General features: G+C 40.4%; 1 long non-coding RNA gene across 1 annotated transcript in view; it reads right to left on the bottom strand.

Annotated features, from left to right (window-relative positions):
* LOC110260009 (uncharacterized) overlaps positions 1–22,372 on the bottom strand; it is an 822,333-nt gene that overhangs the window by 289,647 nt on the left and 510,314 nt on the right. Inside the window, exons 6-7 of the long non-coding RNA XR_014841892.1 lie at positions 18,881–18,945; positions 497–677 (exon numbers count right to left, since the gene is read on the bottom strand). This is a non-coding gene — a long non-coding RNA (uncharacterized LOC110260009). The remainder of the gene's footprint in view (positions 1–496; positions 678–18,880; positions 18,946–22,372) is intronic.

The following is a 22,372-nucleotide window of genomic DNA, read 5'->3' as shown; positions in this document are numbered from 1 at the left end:
TTCCCTGAGGAAGCGAGGGTTAGTCTCTCAGCGAACCTGCTTTCTCTGTGCCATCCTTTGTTTCTCTTTTGGCTGCAACACAGCCCATTCCCCTCAATCCAGAGGGGATGCAAGGATGCAACCACTTCAATGTCTCAATCTCCCTCTCCCTTTTGTCTTTCTCTGAAAACACCCTCCTCCGGATATTAGTACCTCAGCCTTGCAGCTTTTGAACTATATGAGCCCAGCAGCAAAGGGAAGGCTACTGTAAACCAGGCTGATTTATAGGAGGATGCCTGGTACTATGGATATAAATGACAAAAAACCACAGCCAAGTCTTCACCCAAACTTAATTACATGAATCAGTCAGAGTGGGTAAAGCCACCTCCAGTCTTCCCTTCTGCTACTTACAGGATCCAATTAATTTTACCTGGAAGAACATATCTTTCCCCTGTACAGCACCCCACCCATGTGCCTTACCTTCAAAATCACTTCCTTTCTCTGTCAGCCCTCTTACCTTCACCATCTTGCATCCCCAAGAAGAAAATCAGCAGTGTGGAGTTAATGCCCAGTTATGTAAATGATTTTTCATACTCATATTTGGGTAAATATCCTTTTGGCTTAGTTTATTCCTGGAGCAATTCACAAAGATGCCAGGAGGCAGAGAAATTACCAAATTGGCTTCTTTATAGTCATCTCTGAATGGGGAAAGAACGCCTACAATTAGCCTGAGATGTTCTCTGGCTCCAGGACTCTGGGATTGCAATCCTCAATGAGCTGAAGAAGCCCACCTTAAAGTTGGGGCAGAATCAGAACTCAGGGCACTCACAGAACATGTGATCTAGACACCCCTGACCTGGAGGTTGAAGTCCCTTCTCCCAAACATGGGAGGAGGGCCAGTGGAGGCCAAGCTCTGCACATGCCCTTCTGTACTGTGTGCATGGAGAGGGTCACTTTTTAGAATAAAAAACATTGTTTTTCAAAATAGAAATCAAATGGACATCATTGGAAAACAAGATCCGAAGGAGGCACACATTTTGTCTTTACCAAAATTCTGAAAGATATGTGTCTGCTACTGCTGCCTTACAAAATACAGCTTAGGAAACTGCAGGCAACTCATTTTTTTAAATAAATTAGAGATCCCCCCAAATGGACAGATTTGTTACAGCATGAATGAAAACATGGACTTTTTAAGTTTTTTTTTTTTTTTTTTTTTTTTTTGATGAGTTGAGGGACTTTGTGTTTTGATAGGATTGTGCTTTTTTTTTTTTTTTTTTTTAAAAGTCCTATTTTCAGCTTTAAAAACTATTTTCTTTAGTGACTACTGCATCTATGGGGATATTCCTTGCTGTTTGGGGGCTGATCACTTGGAGTGGGGTAAGAAGATTAAATGATTCTTGAGAGATTAAATCACAAAGTTAAAAGTAACTACTTCTCTAGTTTATGCAGGAAAAGTGTGCATCAACCACTGTCCTGTAACCTCTCACCCATCCTTTCCTTCTGAAATGAGGGCGCTTGTACGGTTGCACTGAACTCCCTGCAGTGACAGCTTTCTCAATTCTTGGTCAAGTTTCAAGAGCAAGTCTTTACTCTGGGCTTGTCTTTGCCCCAGTCCTTCATGCTGTGGCTCAGAGGTGTAAAATCAATTAAGAAAATGAATCCCAAGGTGTGGGATTTCTAGATCTGCTGGGCAAAGTTTCCTCCACCACCCCATTTCCAATGTGAGAGAATAAAAAGGAAAGAGAAGAAAGGGAACTCACCCTCAGGCCACAGGGAACACTGTCACAAAGAACAATTTTTTTTTTTTTCTTTTTTAGGGCTGTGCCTGTGGCATATGGAAGTTCCAGGCTAGGGGTCAAATCAGAGCGGCAGCTTCCAGCCTACACCACAGCCCACAGCAATGCAGGATCCGAGCCTCTTCTGCGACCTACACCACAGCTCACCACTATGCTGGATTCTTAAACCACCGAGTGAGATCAGGGATCGAACCCATGTCCTCATGGATACTAGTTGGGTTCATTACTGCTGAGCCACAACAGAACTCCACAAAGAATAAATGTTAGTAAGGACACATAAGATCAGCACACTCCACATGCCAACACTCCACTGCCTACATGACAGTGGTTTTATCCTTTCTGCTGACCACATATAAAATACTGAGGTAAACGTATGATGGTGAAGTGAGATGCAGAGGGGACCCCAATGCAGGGACCTCTTATTTGGAGAAAATATACAGCTATGACTCCCCACAGCCATTGATCCTTTAGCAATCAAACAGAAACAGATCATTTTCCATCTAGATACTGCTGTCAGAAAGCCCTAATTTAAACTGCTAATATATAAATATCCTGTCCTGGCCCTAGTCAAATCCAGATCTCATCTTTGTATTGCATAGTCAAAAAGATAAAATGAAAAATCCATTACTAATTAGACTGTTAAATTAAACTGCTTTAACTTTATTTTATGAGAGGCATAAAGTACATAAAGAGAACACGCCAAGTGCTACCAATGACCTTTAGCGGCGACTTGCGGCCCACCTCAATGCTTTCTGAACTGCTTGCCTGAAACTCCAGGATCAGCTAACACCTTCTATTCCCTCTCTGCCACTTCTAAACCTGAAGGATTTATTTTTAACAGTCCCTCACCCACATAATGACTTTAAAACTCCTTAGGTTCATACCTTAAAATATAGCTGGGAATTAAGAAATAATGTCAATTAATAGTGGAAGCTCAGAGGCACTAATGGAGTTAGCTAACCGCTTCCTTTTGGAAAGCTGTCCTAAGTACCCAGAAGAGTCTAAGCACCCTAAGGTTTCTGTGCCAGGGTCAGCACAGGAGGGCCCACAGGCCAAATCCAGCCCCACTGCCTGCTTGTGAGAGGCCACCAGATAAGAAGAGTTTGTACGATGTTAAGCGGGTTCGAAAATCAAAAGAATTCTCTTTTTATGCCACATGAAAATTTTATCAAATTCAAATTTCTGTGCCTATAAATAAAGTTTTATGGAACACAGACACACTCATCCTTTGTGTTTGATCTGTGGCTGCTTTCACATCACTAACGGCAGGGTTGAGTAGTTGCCACAGAGACTGCATGGCCCCCAAAGCCTAAAATATTTACCATCTGACCCTTTACAAGGAAAGATTGCCAAGCACAGCTTCATAAGTGGCTCTGCTCTATGCACAGACAAGAGGGAAGTGGGTACCACTAGTTCCAGTGAGAAACTGACGGGCAGAACCTTTAGTTCTGTTATGCAAACCACTGTGTTCACAGAACACTGTAGGAGAGATCTTAGCAACCCCCAAAGCAGGACATGGGAGTGAATCAGCTCCCACATCTGACATTATCCTACTTGGTATTATTATATAAGTTGTTAACTTTGATACCTTTATATATTTGTACAGTGGAGCCAAGTGACTGTTAGGTTTCCCAGCTCATTTGCTATTATCAGGTGTTCCACTGTGTGTGCTGCATCAATGAAGCCTCCATAGTGGTGCCTCTGAGAAAGGTTGGCTACCCACTGGTTACGTGAGTTTTATCTTCCAGGATATTTCTCCCCCTGAGATGTTTTGAAGGTCTATGATATGCTCTAGAACAACTCACATTCATCAGGAGAATCTCCTCTCCTTAGACAATGGTAGAAACTGTGTGCCTATGTGACCACATTTAGTCTGTGTTTGCCAGACACCCTTATCGATACCCATATCCCGTCCAAATTTTTGTCTCTTAAATTGATTGCCTGTATTACTTAAATTGATTGCTTGTATTTTAAATTTCTATTTCTATTTTCTCATTTCCCTCTTCTCTTCACTCTCTCCTTCCTTTCTCTCTCATTTTAAGCACAGATTTTGGAATCTGATAGACTTCACTTCCAATCCCAACCTTGTCACCAGTAGCTGTGTTACCATGGGCAACTCACAAAGCCTCTCTGAGCCTATTTCCTCCCCTCTAAATTAGAGATAAGAGTAGCTTTATTGAATACATTTGAACTTTTTGGTGGTATGTTAGGCAAGCTGAATATTCTCTTTTTTTTAACGATTTAAATTTTTTCCATTACAGTTGGTTTATGGTGTTCTGTCAATTTCCTACTGTACAGCAAAGTGACCCAGTCTTATGTACATATATACATTCTTTTTCTCACATTATCCTCCATCATGCTCAAGCAGAATATTTTCAATAAATGATAGCTGCACGAATGAATGGATATAGATAGAGATAGATATAAGTAAAGATACAGGTATATTTATTCCTATGTTACTTTTTCTGTACACTTTTTAGGATCATGGTAAACACATAGAAAGTGCTCAATAAACACCTGGGTGAACTTACATTTGCCTATTCATCCATACAGTGAGCACTTTTCAAGCACCAATACACAATCGGCTCTATGTTACCAAAACAGAACCTTAAAAGGAGGTAGAACACATTTACATTTTGCTTCATTGAGGAGCAGCATACATCTACCTGACCAAGGTCTGGGTCACAATGTGACATATTAGAAAGTAGTTATTGTCACAGCTGACACACCATCAGCATTCAATATATTCTGGCTGAATGGCCCCAATATCTAAACCAGAAAGAAGAACCTACAAACAATATTAAAAAAAAAAAAAAAACTGTGGGGGACATGCAAAGTGGAGGATAAAATGAGGTTGGAAGAATACTTTGGAGGGGGAGATGTGGCTTCCTGGACAAAGTCTCGAAGTCTCGAGTGTGAATTGATGGAAATAAAGCCAAGGAGCATTACAGACAGGGTTAGCATGATGGACCAGAGTGGCCACCTCAAGGTGTCAAAGGATTGACACAATTGAAGGAAGCTGACTTGGGCATTAGACAGACATAGGTCATATTTTGATTTTTCTTCTTACCAGCTACATAAACTTGAGGAAGTTAGCCTCCCTAATTGTCATTAATAAAAGACTAACAGAGCCTACTTTATACCATTACTGACACACACAAATGTCAAGAATTTTAGAAGTTGCTATAGCATCATTTAACACTATAGAGTATTGTTGGAGAATCTTGAATTAAAGATGGACACTTTTCATTTCAAGCCCTTGTAAAATCAGCATCCTTCCCAAGGAAGATCTGCCTCAAAAATACTAGTGATCTTCAGGGTTTTTGTCCTTGACCTGCCTCTCAGTTCCAAGTTGACCAACTTTCCTTGGATGATATCAGCTGGTCTGATCTATCCTGAAGGTGTAGGAAAGGTTAGCTACCTGACAAAACCCTGGGAGTCATTAATGCCTTCTGTCCACTCCTCTCCAACCCCCTTGCATTCCCAAATAGTCAATTCTTCAGTCAATTCTACCTCCTTAATAGTTTTTGTATTTCCTCCTTTTCTACATAGTTACTGTCACCTAAGTCCTCATCACCTCACCCATCATGTTCATAACTTCTCTCCCTGATTCTGTCCTGCTCAGTTGCAAATCATTCTCCTCACTGTGGGAAAAGCAGCCTTCCTCAAAACAAACCTGGCCATGCTACTCTCTCACTTAAAATCCCTCAATGGCCTTCCACTACCTTCCAAGGAAAGTCTAAACTTTCAAGTGATGAACAAGAAATTCCATGGTTCCTTTCAGGGTTCCACTGGCTTTACACCATGTGCACAGGTGTACACACACACACACACACACACACACACACACACACACACACTTATTGATCTACTTGTAGTTCCCCAATACACCATGTTCTCTCTCGTCCTTTCCGTCTCTCTCTTGCTATTTCTCTGATGATGAAGACACTCTTTCTCATCCTCCTTAACCTGGTTCACCCTCATGAATCCTTCAGAACTCAGCATGGATATCACCTGCTCTGGGAAACTGTCCCCCACATTTTCCCACTTTCCACATGGAGCTGGGTGCCCCATCCATTCTACATAAATTACACTTAATCACGTGTTTGTTTGTCTATCTTCTCCCTCATCTCTACCAATCAATTTATGTCCTGAGGACAGAGGCCACATCCTCATCTTTGCATCTCTAGGAAAGGTGCATAAATGGAGTAGGTGGTGGGTCCCCATAACCGATGGGTGGATAAATGGTAGTTTGGATAACTTGATGATGACAGTTCAGAGATAGGTTTCTAGTTGAGAGCCATCAGCTGAGTTGTTTTTGAGGTTTTGATAGTCTGTTTGGAGGAGAATTACAGTAAAAAAAAAGAAAGAAGGCTGAGGTCAGGTTTTGACAGGTGACATAGAAAAGTAGGAATTATTGACAAATGATAGAAGTTAGGGAGGTGATAGAATGGTTCTTACATGCCACTAGCCACAATAGAAACAGGTGTAGGACTCTGCATCACAGGAGACATTTTAAGAGATATGCATATGCTCTCTGACCTGTTAACCTATTGAGGGAATGAAAACAGAATCAACCTACATATCTACTCATGGGAATGGTTAAATAAATTGTGGTATATCCACATCACAGAACATCATTCATCCATTTACATATCCTACGTACAAAGAACATACATCAACATTTAAAAAAAAAAATGCTTCTAATACCAAGTTCAAAAGAGAGTTAGGAAGACCAAGACAATGCCATGCTATGGAAATCAAGAGAAGCAAGAATGTCAGGGAAAGAGGCCTCAGTGCAGTAATGACATAGGGAGGTCAAGGAAGATGGGGACAGGTGATGATACCGCAGGGAACTTTGGGGATCCCCTATCTAGACTGACCCCAGTCTGTCTCACAGTATTTACCTGTGTATCCCTGTCTGCCTTTCTCCAAATCACCTGTCATATTCATGGCCAGTAGGGTGCCTGCCACAAGTGCTCAGTACTCTCTCAAGGTGCCATAACGTCCTTCATACTATGCAGTAGTTCATGGCCGCCTTTATAGTGTTCTCTTGCTCCCTACTTTTGAGCTCTGAGATGGGGTTATCATTGCCCTCATTTCACGAACTCGCAGAAGGGTTAAGTGATTTATTTCCCTTAGTCTCAGAGTACCTCCTTATCCAGAGTCCTGGCCTATGTCTTGTCAACTGAGCTATTCTTTTTACCTACTTAGTAAGTACGTTTAATTATTTGATGTTTATACAATTACTGGTGTCTGTGAATTGTCCCCATATGTGCTGACTATGCTTTTACCCTCTAGCTGTGCCCCTAGAGGGCAGAAGCTATGGCTTTTTAAAAACTCTTCCAGGAGTTCCCACTGTGGTACACTGGGTTAAGGATTTGGTGTTGCCACAACTGTGGCAGCAAACTTTCTCGAACTAAGCGTCACACCCTTATCAATTGTTTGAGGCCGATGATGGCTCTGGGAATGACAGTAGAGCAGACCCTCTTTATTCACTGCTCTTTCACATTTCCTGCTGGGATGTACAAGCCCATCAAAAGCCAGTTCTAAGAGGCGCTGGGAAGACTGATGGCTGTGAGTCATGGAATGGAGAAGGGAACTTCTCTGTCCACTGTCCTCCCTCCCACAGACAATGCGGACAGGATGCATGAAGTACTGACACACAGGATGCCTGGAAGGAGGACCCAGAGGTCTAGCTGACTTAAAGGTTATTCTAACAATACAATACATGGTTTAAAAAAAAAATTCACTGGTCCTGGGGGGAAATCTTCAACAGAGAGTGTGGGACCATAACAAATAAATATGCATTTTTTTGTCCTAGGCGGTACCTTGCACACAGCTCCTAAAACCCTTGAAATCTCTGGAGGGATGAGGGTCTTTGATATGCTAATGAACTGACTCTGGGGGAGGTGCTTCTAGACAGCTTCAAATGTGGGCTGTCACCAGAAAGGCCAGTCCTCTCAGCCTCCACTCAGGACCTCTGAGGAAAGGAGAGAGGCTGGAGATTGAGTTCATCCCAAAAGGCCAGTGATTTAATCAATTGTGCCCATTTAAGGGACCTACATAAAAACCGCTAAATGGCAGGATTTAGAGACCTTCTGGGTTAGTGAACACATGGAGGTGCTTGGAGAGCTCCATACCCAGGAAGAGAACAAAAGCCCCATGGGTTGTTCCTGTATCCTTTATAATAAAGCAGTAACAGCAAGTAAAGCACTTTCCTGACTTCTATGAGTTATTCTAGGGAATTATCAACCCCTAAGGGGGGCCATGGCAACTCCTGACCATAGAGCCAGTTGGTAAGAAGTACTGGGACTTGGTATTGGTGTCAGAAGGTCAGGAGTGGGGATGGTCTTAGGGGTCTGAGCTCTGAATCTGCAGGGTCTGTGCTGACCACAGATGTCCACATTGAACTGAATTGAATTGCTGGGCCTCCAGTTGGTGCAGAAGAATTGGAAAACGGGTTGTTGGTGTAGAAATCCCCACACATTTGGTATCGGAAATTCTGTGAATAAGACCAGCTCAGATAATATGGGAGTCAGAACAACAGGAGAGCCAGGAGCTTAGAATGCTAGTGGTTCCTATCTTCCCATTTTGTGACAGAGAAACCAAGGCACAGGGAGGGTGAGTGAGCACCTCACCATCACAGCACAGCAGAGCCCAGCTGGCACCTGGATGTCACTATTTCTCATGAACAATGCCTGTCCCTGCCCCAGCTACAGAGCAGGATTGAGGGACACAGAGAGCAAATGGGCACTTGTCCTGTGGCCCAGGGAGCAGTCTGCCCTGTTCCAACCTCTGAGGAAGAAGACTGAGTTTCCCCACTGGGGCCACTCAGGGACATTTTCATGGTACACACAAGTCAGTTTAATCCTAGGCACACCTCTCAACCTAACACCATCATCTAAGTCTCAAAAATGAATTAATAACTGAGAAATTAAATAATGAAAATCTATCAAGAATGAGAAAGACTTGGGAATGTAGAAGTTACTATTAATGGAGATTTGTGTTTCCAAAGAGTTAACAGGGGGAGTTCCTGTTGTGGCTCATTGGGTTTAGATCCCAACATGGTGTCCATGAGGGTGCGGGTTCGATCCCTGGCCTCGCTCAATGGGTTGAGGATCCTGTAGGTCGCAGATGTGGCTGGGATCTGGTGTTGCCATGCTGTGGCGTAGGCTGGCAGCTGTAGCTCCGATTTGACCCCTAGCCTGGGACCTTCCATATGCTACAGGTGCAGCCAAAGGAAAAAAAATAGAGTTAACAGGGTGAAACACCAGTCTTACAAGAAATTTGCTACAGGACACAGCCACGTTTGCGCTACTCTTCAAATCTGTCTCTCCAAGATCTTAGATTCATCTTCTCTCTAAGGAGCTAGGTTGTTGGTACCTCCCTTTGGGTGGTTTCTTGGTGTATATCTCTACTAAACAACCAACTGTCATACAATGGTTTCATTCTGTTAAAAGACTCCTGGAACCAAACATGCAGAGGTTACTTGTCATCTGAAGTAATGCTTTTTTCTTCCTTCCTTCCTCCCTCCCTCCCTCCCTCTCTCTCTTTCTTTCTTTCTTTCTTTTCCTTTTGCTTTTCAGGGCCGCACCCATGGCACATGGAGGTTCCCAGGCTAGGGGTCTAATTGGAGCTACAACTGCCAACCTACGCCACAGCCACAGCAATGAGGGATCTGAGCCGCATCCGCAACCTACACCACAGCTCACAGCAATGCCAGATCCTTAACTCACTGAGCAAGGCCAGGGATCAAACCCAAAACCTCATGGTTATTAGTCAGATTCCTTTCTGCTGAGCCACAACTAGAACTCCAGAAGTAATGATATATCCAAACAAGGTCATACTTCCAAAGTCATACTTCCAGGGCTTTCCAAACTTGCGCTGGACAAACATTTAAATCTCTCAGGATCGACAGAGTAAGGAGTTGCCAAAGGACTGATTTGTGCATATCACTGCATGTTGAAAACATAATGTCCATGTACTAAACCCAGTCCTCAAATAAATTAAGGGGCCACTTTGGGTTTGGCTTTGGTGGGTTATGATGCTCCCCATTAGTAGCACATGACTGTTTGAAAACCCACTGAGAACTGATTTAGTTTTTCCCAAGCATAACACATGAAATCTAAAAGCAGTTAATTGCATAGATGCTAAGTCATATGACAGTAGGTGTGTATATAAGTATATAAGTAGGTGTGTGTGGATCTGTGTCAGGGACAAGAGGAGGGACAGAGAGACAGAGACACAGAGAGACAGGGATTAGTGGAATACTCTGGGCCTTCTGATTTTTTTTTTCCCTCTCCTAGAATCCAAGAGTTTTCCCCTGACCCTTTGGCATACTATCCTGTAGCTGGTGTGGTAGGTTCTCAGAACTCCAAATGATTTTTGGTGTGGGTGACAGATATCAACTCTTTGTGAACAGTAACAATAACACCTGTGGCCAGCCTGTACAGTGTCGCTAAGCCACACTTGGCGAACTTTTTTCATGGTGCTACTTCTTTTGATGCTTTGTAGTCCCATGGTTGTGTGTGTCTCTCTCATGTCTTATGGCTTTGTTTACTGCATTTGGGGTGTTGGCATGGCTGAAACCCATTCCAAAGAGAATGTCCATGGCTGAATGCTTGATAAGGTGCACAAGGACTTTTGTGTAAGGGCTTTGGCAGGTCGTTATTGGATCATTTCCCTATAAATGCCATCCAAATCTACCCAGTGCACTGCCGAGCAATGTGCCAACCTGTCCTAGAGCCCCAGTAGATGCCCGGTGCCTCTCGCTGGTAGCTTCTGGCTTGTCCAGCCATTATTTTGTGAGGCTCTGGGGTATAGACTAAAAACAGTGGCTTTTATACTTGTTATAATTAGGAGGACATGGCATTTTTTTTCCATACTAAAAAGAGCTCACATTAGGTTGTCTGTTCTTCAGTCATTTCAAATGTTGGTATGAATTCCATTCTCACAAGCTGTGTCCTTTTAAAACCAGGAAGGCACCCCAGCAAGCATCAAATAATCCCCCAAAGTATTTTTTAATGGATGTGATGTGTTAAGGCACACACATGAAATTAAAATATCATAAGCCATGCCTGTAGCTCTTTATACTTTATAGAATAACTCAATAGTGGTTTCAATTGTGTGATAGGATTTGTGCTACATTTCAGTGACAGCATAGAAAGGAATGCTCTTTCCACTAGGTTTGAAGACTGAGTGGCTGAGTGTGTGTACTCACCAGCTGACCTCAGTTAAATTGTTGGGCTTCTGTGAACCTCAGTTTCCTTTTTGATATTCTGATTGTTACAGGGCCTATAAGCCATAGACTTCCTATGGGAATAAAATGGGATAACATTGAATAATGCATTTATTTATTAAATGTGCTCTAAAATTAATGTATATTTATCATCATCACCTCATCTTATTTACATGCAAGTATTCCTAATTCAAATGGTAAAAATATATTTTCTTAGCTATCACCATAGTAATATAAACTGATACCCCTTTTGTTCTTTTTTTAAGGTTATTTATATTAACTTTATTTACTTTTTAATTTTCTTTTTTTTATTACTCAAATAAATTTATCACATCTGTAGTTGTATAATGATCATAACAACCTAATTTCACAGGATTTCCATCCCATAGCCCAAGCACATCGCCCCACCCCACAAACTGTCTCCTTCGAAGACCGTAAGTTTTTCAATGTCTGAGAGTCAGCATCTGCTCTGCAAAGAAGTTCAGTCTGTCCTTTTTTCAGATTCCACATGTCAGTGAAAGCATTGGATGTTGGTGTCTCATTGTATGGATGACTTCACTTAGCATGATAGTTTCTAGATCCATCCATGTTGCTAAAAATGCCAGTATTTCATTCTTTTTAATGGTTGAGTAGTATTCCATTGTGTATATGTACTACATCTTCTTTAGCCACTCCTCTGTTGATGGACATTTAGGTTGTCTCCATGTCTTGGCTATTGTAAATAGTGCTGCAATGAACATCAGAGTGCATGTGTCTTTGTGAGTCATGGTCTTCTCTGGATAGATGCCCAAGAGTGGGATTGCTGGATCAAATGGTAGTTCTATGTTTAGTTTTCTGAGGAATCTCCATACTGCTTTCCACAGTGGTTGCACCAATTTACAATCCCACCAACAGTGTACTAGGGTTCCTTTTTCTCAACACCCTCCCCAGCACTTACTGTTTGTAGACTTTTGGATGACGGCCATTCTGGCTGGTGTAAGGTGGTACTTCATAGTGGTTTTGATTTGCATTTCTCTAATGATGAGTGATGTTGAACATCTTTTCATGTGTTTTTTGGCCATCTGTATATCTTCTTTGGAGAATTGTCTGTTTAGATCTTCTGTCCATTTTTTCATGGGGATACCCCTTTTGTTCTTAAGGCTTAAAAATAAAAGTTGACAGGTGATCCTAAAGTTGAAAAACTAGAATGTATTTCTCTGAAGAGCATGTCGAGCTTAGGGTAATTTGGGATAAAATAATGAAAAAAAAATCAACTGGCATCATACCATCATTTCCTGTTACATGTTTTTTTTTTTTTCCTTTTGTTTTTTTAGGGCCACACCCACAGCATGTGGAGGTTTCCAGGCTAAGGGTCCAATTGGAGCTGTAGCTGCCGGCCTATGCCAGAGCCACAGCAATGTGGGATCCAAGCCATGTCTGAGACCTACACCACATCTCAAGGCAATGATGGATCCTTAACCTAATAAGCAGGGCCGGGGATTGAACCTGCATTCTCATGGATATTAGTCGGGGTTGGTAACCATTGAGCCACGACAGGAACTCCTGTTACATGTTATTTTAAACAGTACTACTTTCTCAGGGTCTACATTTTTCTCCGTTACGGCAAACATTGGGGGTCTACACCAGAGTTTTCTAGTGACTGAAGTGTCAGAATATTTCTTGCTAACATACATGCACTAGATGACCTCCTTATACACAGAAGCCAGTTCATGAATTCAGTGGAGGGACAGTAGTGAATTCATTTAAACCACCAGAATATTTTCTCTTTCCTCTACACTCCTTTTATTTTCTACCCTTTATTTTTTCCCTTTGTTTTCCTTTCCTGCTTTCTCTTGATAGTCATAATTCTATACATTTTATTCATTTTAACGAATTACTTGATTTTTAATCTGTTTTTCAGCATCACTTAGCAAGTAGCTTTGGATCGGAAGAGTTCTACAGACCGAGTTCCAGACATGGCAAATGTTTTGCACTCTTTGAGCTATACCTCCTCACTAGGGCTGAGTACTCCCTTTTCCCATGTAATTAAATGATTTTAATTACATTATTTCTGGTAGATGCAATATGGTGATAACTGTCTACCTTTCAAAATGTTGAGGGCAAGGGAACAATTTTATTAGGGTGTCCACTCCAACGATAGATAACATGCTTTAAATTTGACTTATTTAGTAGGGCATTTTGACATTTTTCAAGTGTATATTGAACTCTTGGTATGTGCCGGGCACTCTGATAGCACCAGGGCCAAGGCTTACTGTGAGGTAAATGAGGGACCGAGGGTGCAAAACAAAAGGAGAACTTGCTGGCTCAACCCAGAGGGTGTATGTCTCCTTAGTCCCAGGCTGGTGAGCACTGAGATATCAAGACAAAGGGCATAGGGTGACCCTCATGAAACCATCCAGAAAGGGGACAGACATGAATGAAGAAAATCCACACAAAGTAAGAAAAGAAGTACTAAGGGTTGGCACAAAGTACTGTGTATGGTAAAATGACAGCAGAGACTTAGACATGAACAAGACAGAGTGTGATGGAAATCAGCAATGGCACTATGTGATTTTTTTTTTAAGCATCTGAAATAAAATGGGAAACATTAGGAAAATGAAGGTAGCATTACACGTCCAATCATCCAGAGCTGGGTGAATGAGGTAGAGTGTATGTTAGAGGTGGTTGCATTCGATGCTAGTCCTTGCAGCTGGCACCTGAGAGTCACCCAGGGTAACTATAAAGGAGAGATGGTTGGTAACTCTTTCAAGCCAGTCCTCACCACACCTACAGAGACCTGCTGCTCAGTTGTTCCTGCTGATTCCCACACCCCTCATGACATTCCGAAGCAGTTTTCATCAAAGGTAAATATCTACGCTGTGGTGTCTTCCGTTCTTCCAATGCCCTGGAAGTGGTTCCCCACCTCTAAATCTTATCTTCCTGCATTTTGTAAGGAGAAAGAACATAAAAGAACAATGTGAGAGTTTCTTTATTAAAAATATGAGAGAGAGAAAAAAACAGGAACACTGTGTTTACTGTTGTGGATATTTCCAAAGAGGTAACTAAAATTTTATGGCGGCCTTGTTAGTAACTCTATAAATCAGTTGACAACATCTCTGTTTTAAAATCTTCTCTGCATATAAGCAGTAAAACGAAGCACACATTGGAAATTCTGATGATTTCAAACTTCAGACTTTCTTTTAAAGTAATAACTTTAATTCAGTTCTTTCTGGCATAAACTTTTTCATCCCATTATGTCAAAAATTGTATTATCCATCCATTTGTCTGTCAGAACGTCTCCCTGTGGGGCGATAGACTCCCGGCTTCTCTACTCTAAACCTCCCCATTACATCCTGCTATCAAGAGTCACAATTTTCCACGAAAGTCTCTGGTGACTTTTGACAATGTTTTACAGAGAACTAGACCAGGAAGCTCAGAGTTAAAGGAAATCTTCCATTCTAGCAATGAATATGTAATAGGCATTACACTGTGCAGTATTCCAAAAAATGTAAGGTTCATTAAGTCTTTCTAAAGCAGGGACTTCTGTGTAGCTTTGAAGGAACCTGTCTTCACAATGGCATTAGCAAATGGCACTTTGGGGCAGAGAATATTAATATTGCACATTAAGAAACAAATTTGTTTAAATGCTGTATAGCTATATGTAGATGCTGATGATCCAGAAATAAATAAAAAGTGAATAGTTGTCTAACTTTGTATGTAAATTGTCTCTTGCTTATATACATAAGAATGCTTTTCGCTCCTAAATTCCTTCATATTAACAAGCAGGAGTGTAACTAATATATAAACTAAAGTCATTCTCTTTAATGAGAATGCTAAATATTTTAAAGAAATGCACGGCTGTGAAATATTGTCAAGGGCATTTTTATACTTAAGTTTAAGAACGCTTATGACTTAACCGTTGAATTATTTAACATATTCAGCCTGGAAGCACTATTTATGTATGTTTTTTAATGTTCTTACTTATGTTGGCTTTTCTTTGCTAAGGATTTAGGACCTTTGATTTCTGTTTATAAAATTTACATTTTTAATCTCCTATTTCTATGGATTTCCTATTTGACAGTGGTAACAATATCCAGAAGGAAGGGGAAAAAAGGAAAAATCTCATGGAGCCTGAATCAGGGCTGTACAAGAAAGAAACTCAAATCACACTGCTCAGGGAATGAAGTCAACTCTGGAAGCCCAAAATAAAAGTCCCGTTCAATGAAGCACATGTATGACTAAAATAATAGATATAGAAATATGCACCTGGTTTCCAAGCTTTTCCCAAAGATGCATGTGATAGACAGGGAGCTGAGTTATCCTTTGCAATAATATAATTCCATACAACCAGCATTTGCTACTTTGAGTTGTCAGCTTCTATTTCTCACCTACGTATTGCTTTGCAATTACTGCCTAGCCACAGATTTATCAGAGCAACATAAAAACACACATTCTCTCATTTTTCTTCAATTAACCTTGATTTTTATTTCTTAAACGTAGAAGGATTTCTCAAAGATTTCGGAAGGATTTCAAGTAGAACCCTCGTCAATGCCATTCAGGAAATGGAAACTGACAATCAAAGGTAGTGTGAGGGCAAGTTTTATTTGAGCTATTACCATTAAATTCTAGTCATGTGGTTAATAATATAAAAATTCTCGGGGTGACTTGGGATAGAAATATACCTAGAAATTTTCTCGAAGCGTGATTCCATAAGAGGTACAATGGGGGGGGGGGGGAGAATGGATAATTTTAAAGACTGGTATGTTTTTGTCTAGTGATGTTTTGCTTTATAACTATATATATATATATGTATAATACACACACACATGCAAATACATATGTATGTACATACATACATTCCAATATACATATACATTTATATTCCAATATTACTAATGTTACTGAGTCAAAATTTTTCTTCTGCACTAAGTCAAAAAGACACAATAATGAGACCTCTGAGGGATGGGGCCTCAGTCATGCAATCGAGGGAGGAACTGAAGGTTTCCATGGCTTGATTAAACTATTAGAGGTCTTTCCAACATTGATTTTCACTTTCATTTAGCCCGGCATTCCCTAACATGTGTTCCATGGGGGTTATTAAGCTTACTTTAAAAAAGGGTACCCCAATTAAATGAGCTTTGGAAATGCTGGATTAAATAAAATTCTCAGAGCATTAAATACCTAACTGTGCTTTATGAATCCTCAAGAGAGAAAAGATAATAGCCATTATTTTCCAAACATTTTGACCAGGCATCCCTTTTTCATTATTCTTCCCCCAGAGCACTTCTAGGCTAGTGTTCCAAAGAGAACACTTTGGGAAACAATGATTTTTGTCAGTAAATACTTACTGAACCTGGCCTATGGGATAGGTTCTGTGATGGGAAAATTGTTTCATTGTTTCAGAGAAATAAAGTTCATTATCACATTGTGAGAATAGACTGCCAAGTTCCTATTTATGTCCCTAATTATCATGGTGTCTCCTCAAGAGTGTTTAGTGCTTGATAAACATGTGCTGAATGAATGAATGAAACAAGCTAATGATTCACACCTAACCTGCTCATGCAGGTTATTATATCATTTTTATATTTATTTCATATTCTAAGGAGATAATTAATGTAATGTTCCCCTAACTTTCACTATCACTCAGTCCCCCTAAAATCCTGCTCAGGGGAAAAACCTAAAGGAAGAAAAGTAATTTAATTTCATGAAAGATTAAAAAGATCAAAATTCACTTGCTTGTATATAATGACCATGCTACTGACTCACCATTACCAGTTGTGGGGAAGATTTGTACTATTAATAACTTTCTTCATTTCTACCACCCCAAACACATGCACATAAAATGTACACACACACACACAATCGACTCCATCACAGAAAAGAATAAAAGGGGTCTAGCCAAGGCTGCAAGTTTCATAATTAGCTAGAAAACAGAGATTTACTCTGTGCAAAGTTAATGGGCCTTTTTTTTATTATTGAGGTACAACTGACATATAACATTAATTTTAGTTGTACAACATAATGATTTGATGTTTGAATATTGTGCAAAATGATAACATGTCTAGTTAATGTCTGTCACCACACATAGTTATACATTTTTCTTGTGATGAGAACTTCTAAATTAGCAACTTTCAAATATGCAATACAATATTGTTATCCACAGTCACCAGGCTGTACATAGGTACCAGAATGTTTTTATTATGAGCTCACTTGTCTTACAATAACTTCATGTACTAGATGCCTCAATTAGACGTCTATCAGTTATTGCCACTACACACTAAAATTGGCACTCTCAATCATTTTTGGAGTCTTAAGGAATACTCTTCTCTTACATGACTATACGACGTGAGCTTATGAAATATATCAATTTAAATTAACTGTATTTGGGAGACACATTAAGAATTCTCAGACAGCCCAAGGTATCCAGATGCGGCATTGGCCAGAATTATAAATGAGGATAAATAAAATAATGAACTAGCTACAAACCATGGGCATGAGGATATTTAAGTGAAGAGGGACACTTCTATCTATATATTGCACTTGTCCCTCAAAAGTAGGAGGAGACCCTCTGGATAGAGGTGTCTGAGTTGCCCAAGAGGCTTGACTTTACTTCCAAAATTACATTTCTTTTTTTAAAAAATTAACTTTATTGGAGTATAGTTGATTTACAACATCGTGCTAGTTTCAGGTATACAGCAAAGTGAGTTAGGCATACATATAAATATATCCATTATTTTTTTCATATAGATTAATACAAACTATTGAGCAGATTTTCCTATGCTATATAGTAGTTTCTCATTGATCATCTATTTTATACAGCGATGTTTATATGTTAGCCCCACCTTCCCAATTCTTCCTCCCTACCACTGGTTTCACCTATGGTAACCACTGGTTTTAAAATCTGTATGTTTATTTCTGTTCTCTTTTAAATAAATTCTTTTGTATTAAATTCCACATATAAGTGAGATCATATGCTATTTGTCTTTTTCTGTCTGACCTACTTCACTTAGTATAACAATCTTTACATCTAACCATGTTTCTGCAAATGGCATTATTTTATTTTCTATTATGGCTGAGTAGTATTCCATTGTACATATACACCACATCTTCTTTTTTTTTTTTTTCTTTTTTTGTCCTTTTTGCCTTTTCTAAGGGCTGCACCAGTGGCATATGGAGGTTCCCAGGCTAGGGGTCTAATTGGAGCTGTAGCTGCCAGCCTACGCCAGAGACGCAGCAATGCAGGATCCGAGCCTCATCTGTGATCTACACCACAGCTCACAGCAATGCCAGATCCTTAACCCACTGAGCAAGGCCAGGGATCAAACCACAACCTCATGGTTCCTGGTAGGATTCGTTAACCACTGAGCCACAATGGGAACCTCTACACCACATCTTCTTTACCATTCTTCTGCCGATGGACATTTTGTTTGCTTCCATGACTTGGCCATTGTAAATACTGCTACAATGAACATTGAGATGCATGTATCTTTTCAAATTAGAGTTTTCTCTGGATATATGCCCAGGAATGGGATTGTTAGATCATATGGTAGTTCTATATTTAGGAACCTCCATACTGTCCTCCACAGTGGTTACACCAATTACATTCCCACCAACAGTGTAGAAGGGCACCCTTTTTTCCATACCCTCCCTAGAATTTCTTGCTTGTAGACTTTTTGATGATGGTCATTCTGACTGGTGTGAGGTATCATCTCATTAAAGATTAAAGCAACTTTAAAGCAGAAATGATCTGTCAGTTAAGTCTCACTACTAAGTAATGCAGTGTCTAACCATGGTGGTAACTTGAATGCAAGAGAACCATGATACAGTTGTAATTGCAGAACTGTAATACAGCTGTAATTTTTGTTGTGGCTGTTTAATTTCTCACCTTGATGCTGGTTAAGGCAGAGGTAGAGAAGCTGGAATTTCCTTTTGCCTTTTGAGTTTCTTCCCCTAAAGAAAAAAATTCAATATTCAAAAACAAATAGTGAGAAAAGTATGGTGACACTGTTGAAAACAGGCCCATAGCTCTTATTACAACACTCTTCCCTTGACTCATCTCATCAGCTGGAATCTAGTCACTATCACAGGTTTTCCTTTTTCCTATAACCCAGAATTTGCTACTAACCAGTAAATCAGTTAGACCTACCTATAGCTAGTGGGATTCATAATGGTGCACTAAGATACCCTCTGATTCTAAGGAGCTTTCTGAATCAAGAAATAATCAAAATAACCATGGTATAGTTTTAGTGTTAGATGCTTTCTTAGCAGTACTGGGGTCAACTGATGATGAGATAGGTTAGTTCTAGAATGACCAAAAGCTAAAAACTGGTTAAATCAGTGGTTTCTGGCACCTATTCAGGGACATTTCCAGAAGAAGGCAGGGAGAACATGTAGCCAAGTGGACATCAGGCATTATCATTCATGTGAGTAGTGGCATGACAAAGTTATTTGCCATGCAGAGCCTTATAGCCAATAAATATAAAGTAGCCGATGGTGGGTTAGAGTCAGGGTGCAGCAGGGTTCACAGGCAGACAGCCCAGCAGGTAGATGATATACAATGATTCTAGCAGCAAACTATATAGAACAGAGTCCAGATAAGGAGGTCTTTATTAATAGGCAACTTTGCAGCAAGAAGTGAAATGTGGTCAGCAGTCTCCAGAAGAGCTAGAAAAGTAAATCTAGGCAGCTGGATTGAGGGTGGTAATAAGAGGTACTTAATTATTAGTACAAAAAATACAAGAGCTTGATTTAAAAGACAATGCTATGGACAAAAGTGCATCAGTGGTTGCCCAGGGGCACGGCAGGTCTCTATGCCAACGAGGCCTCAAATAAAACAAAACAAAACAAAACAAAAAAAAGAGAGAGAGAGAGAGAGAAAAGTAAACCCAAGTCTAGACCCAGTGTTCAAGGTCTAAGCATAATAAAAAACAAAGATAAAATATTAACCTGTAGACTTGAGGACTCAACAGTTCTTTTGTCTGCTCTGGTAAAATGGAAGAAAGGAGAGTGACTGTCACAGGGATCCGACTTACCTCCTGGTATGTGCACTCACTTTGCCCATTACTGGTAGAGAATTCCATTTGAGGACATACAGAAGGTGTGGTCTCGGGGGTGGGGGACAAACAAGCTGTCTCCATGAGGCCTCACAGGGCCACATTCTTTTTGTTGGTGGTTCATCCTGATGTATACAGGCAATTGCGTCTATGGTTATTTAGGGTCTGGTCTGCATTTCTGATGCCCCTTGGAAAGTGATTTGTCAGTACACCAAGAACAGCCCACCTCTTACTCCTAGACTCATGCAAGTCAAGCTCAAGAGAATTCTAAAAATGAAGTGTTTATTTATTCACTTATAATGAGAACTACTACTCTCATTTAGTCCAAAATCCTTGGGTCTGGCTGCCCAGGTAGTTTTCTTCCCAAGGCCAGAGCCTCATGGTAAGGTGAATTCTCATCAGAAGTTTGCATAAGTCAGAATAAGAAGAACCTGTTGTATGGTTGGCATGTAGCTGGCATCACCTCATATACCCATCTTGACCGTGGCATGGCATTACCAGACTGTTTCCCTTGCCCTTGGATGGGAACCAGAGTTTAGTGGGAATCTTCCTTTTTTTCTACCTTTATATTTGATTGGTCCCACCTCTGGTATATATGTTATTTATGTAGTTTTGCCACTTTAGTGACTCAGCGTAGAGCCAGGTATTTCTGAACATGAAAGTTATTCCATTACTATAAGGAGATTTCACTTATCTACACTCTGACCCCATGGATGCTGACTTTAGAGCTTACTCCCAGGGAAAATTCTTTTTGTCCTTATTTATATGTTGCTTGATCGATATCTATAACCCCTAAGTACTGGCAACAGTGTGTATCTCATACAATTAGGTTCCATACATTAATTATTCCAAAAATTATTCCAAAAAAAAGTACTGAATTCTAAAGCATGGGAAATAAGTAGCCATGTACGGTACCTGTCCAACAACCAAAATAATGTTTACCTGAATCATTCAGGTATCTGACTCTGCCAGAAAAGGCTTGTATGCTACCATGGGATGATTGAGACCTTTTAATTGAACGTGGGCTAATCTGCCTGGCCAGCAACAGAGCAGAGCTTCCTATTTCACTACAAATGCAGGTCAAAGTGAAGAGATGCCTATGTCCTCGGTGAACATTCAAAGAACACAAGTGAGGCCCTTGGGCTTGTGGGGATCAGTACTCAAAAACATAGCTTCAGAAGCCTGTGAAAATTAGGGATGTTTCTTATCTCTGGCCTCAGTAGTTCTCTGATTCTTTTGATGATAATTAGCTGGAAATTATAGGACTCAAGAGAAAGAGTCCACTCAAAGGGTTTCAGTCTCCCCTAATTCCCTATGCTAAGCCACTAAATTATGAATCACTGGGTGATAGGTCTTCAAGGGACAGAGCAATCTTGGACCCAAAGCTTCAGTAGGGTGGCTCATCCAGTAGTGGGCTAGCAACAGGAGGGCTTTGATCACAACCTAAGTGAAGGCCTTGGAGGAACAATCTCAGAACTTTCCATCAAAGGGATGTAAAGAGAAAAATAATGTGTTTCCTATTAACACGTTCTCTGGGGCAGAGGCTAGGCCCTATGATAACATCCAATTACTTCTCTGCTCCTCATTTGGAATATGAGGTTTTCCCCAATGGATTTATCAAGATATATACAGCAAATGAATCATCAATAAGGATTTTACACAAAGAGACTTTTGTAAGGGATTTGAGGCAGACACTCATTATTCTCCTTTAATGCCTATATTTGGGGGAGGGGCACACAGGCCTTCAAAACACCTTAGTTGAAAAGGATGGGCAATCACCAATCAGCCAGTCTCCTTTTCTTGAAAAGTGTGAGGGGTCTAGGGTCCTATTTAAAGGACAGACCTGAGGTCTGGCACAGAAAATACTGTCATATGGACCTTGAGCCTGCCATTGTCCACAAAGGGAAGGGCCAGACCACATGCTGAAAGCTCGCACTTACACATATGCAAGACACTTAATTGCTTGGACAGTTTGTTCTTGTTGGCTCTGGTGATGGAGATGGGAATTAAGCAACCACAGCAGTCTGAGAGTCAGGGTATAGGGATCATAGTTATTAACAGAATGACCAACTGCAACATTTTGTAGCTGAAGGAAACATTAAGGAACCTCTAACCCAGTGGATTTGTAAACCCTTTTCACATTAACTTTTTTTTTATCTTAAAATTTTACACAGAAAAACTGTGTAAAATCATATAATAAATGGAACTGACTAGATGGGAGAAGTTGCCTAAAGAAGGCCCTAAAGAAAAGCAGCTTGAAAACTGCCAGTTAGTAACATCCCCCTCATTTTACACAAGTAAGAACTGAGGTGCCTTCTTCGGAG

The sequence above is a fragment of the Sus scrofa genome, chromosome 3 (genome assembly GCF_054392235.1).
Source record: "Sus scrofa isolate SSC_HxYL_T2T_F1_AM1 chromosome 3, Sscrofa_HxYL_maternal_Yorkshire_Landrace_v2.0, whole genome shotgun sequence".
In the NCBI taxonomy this organism is placed as follows: domain Eukaryota; kingdom Metazoa; phylum Chordata; class Mammalia; order Artiodactyla; family Suidae; genus Sus; species Sus scrofa.
Note: the sequence above shows the minus strand (reverse complement) of the source record. Positions and strands in the feature narration are given on the sequence as shown.